This window comes from Arachis hypogaea, chromosome 3 (genome assembly GCF_003086295.3).
Source record: "Arachis hypogaea cultivar Tifrunner chromosome 3, arahy.Tifrunner.gnm2.J5K5, whole genome shotgun sequence".
NCBI lineage: Eukaryota > Viridiplantae > Streptophyta > Magnoliopsida > Fabales > Fabaceae > Arachis > Arachis hypogaea.
Genome location: NC_092038.1, coordinates 66758231 through 66759989, shown reverse-complemented (window position 1 = coordinate 66759989; position 1759 = coordinate 66758231). Strand labels below are relative to the sequence as shown.

At 36.6% G+C, this 1759-nt stretch overlaps 1 non-coding gene across 1 annotated transcript; it reads left to right on the top strand.

Annotated features, from left to right (window-relative positions):
* The first annotated feature begins 271 nt into the window (after positions 1 to 271).
* LOC112793682 (small nucleolar RNA R71) lies at positions 272 to 375 on the top strand. The gene has a single exon (XR_003198384.1). It is a non-coding gene; the product is annotated as a small nucleolar RNA R71 (small nucleolar RNA).
* The last annotated feature ends 1384 nt before the right edge of the window (positions 376 to 1759 follow it).

Here is a 1759-nt window from a genome sequence, read left to right as displayed (position 1 = left end):
GGCTTGCTGAGTCAATATTTTGTTCTGAGCCAATATGGCATTCAGAGTATCAATCTCATGAACTCATTTCTTCTAATTCGTCCCATTGTTCACAGGATTCCTTTCAGAAGTGTACATGAATTGGTTATTTGCAACCATTTCAATGAGTTCTTGAGCTTCTGTTGGCGTCTTCTTCAGATGAATAGATCCTCCAGCAGAGCTGTCCAATGACATCTTGGACAGTTCAGACAGACCATCATAGAAGATACCTATAATGCTCCACTCAGAAAGCATGCCAGAAGGACACTTTCTGATCAATTATTTGTATCTTTCCCAAGCTTCATAGAGGGATTCACCTTCCTTCTGTCTGAAGGTTTGGACTTCCACTCTAAGCTTACTCAATTTTTGAGGTGGAAAGAACTTTGCCAAGAAGGCATTGACTAGCTTTTCCCAAGAGTTCAGGCTTTCTTTAGGTTGTGAGTCCAACCATATCATAGCTCTGTCTCTTACAGCAAAAGGGAATAGCATAAGTCTGTAGACCTCAGGGTCAACCCCATTAGTCTTGACAGGGTCACAGATTTGCAAGAACTCAGCTAAAAACTGATGAGGATCTTCCAATGGAAGTCTATGGAACTTGCAATTCTGTTGCATTAGAGAAACTAATTAAGGCTTAAGCTCAAAGTTGTTTGCTCCAATGGCAGGGATAGAGATGCTTCTCCCAAAGAAGTCGGGAGTGGGTGCAGTAAAGTCACCGAGCACCTTCCTTGCATTGTTGGCATTGTTGTTGTTTTCGGCTGCCATGTCTTCTTCTTGTTTGAAGATTTCTGTTAGGTCCTCTACAGAGAGTAGTGCTTTAGCTTCTCTTAGCTTTCGCTTCAAGGTCCTTTCAGGTTCAGGATCAGCCTCAACAAGAATGCTTTTGTCTTTGTTCCTGCTCACATGAAAGAGAAGAGAACAAGAAAATATGGAATCCTCTATGTCACAGTATAGAGATTCCTTGATGTGTCAGAGGGAAAGAAGAATAGAAGGAGAAGGTAGAAGAATTTGAACTTATCAAGAGAGATAGAGTTCGAATTGTGCATTGAGGAGGAGTGTTAGTCCATAAATAGAAGGATGTGAGAAGAGGGAAAGAAATTTTCGAAAATTAAAGTGAATTAATAAAAAGAAACTTTGAAAAATGGTAATTGATTTTCAAAAACTAAGATTGGGAAAGAAATTAAGTGAAATTAAAAAAAAAAGATTTTGAAATTAGAAAGCAAAAAGATATGATTGAAAACTATTTTGAAAAAGATGTGATTAAGAAGATATGATTGAAAAGTTATGGTTTTAAAAAGATATGATTGAAAAGATATGATTGAAAAACAATTTAAAAAGATTTGATTTTTAAAATTAATGACTTGGCTAACAAGAAAAGATATGATTCAAACATTAAACCTTTCTCAATAGAAAAGGCAACATACTTGAAATGTTGAATCAAATCATTAATTGTTAGCAAGTATTTTTGAAAATGGAAAGAAATTGATTTTGAAAAGATATGATTTGGAAAAGATTTAATTTTGAAAAATTATGAAAACTTGAAAAAAATTTGCATTAAAAACAAAATCTTCCCTCTTGTGCCAACCTGGCGTTAAACGCCCAGAATGGTATCCATTCTGGCGTTTAACGCCCAAAACTCTACCATTTTGGGCGTTAAATGCCCAGCCAGGTACCCTGGCTGGCGTTTAAACACCAGTTTTCCTTCCACACTGGGCGTTTTGAATGCCCAGCTTTTTCTGTGTAA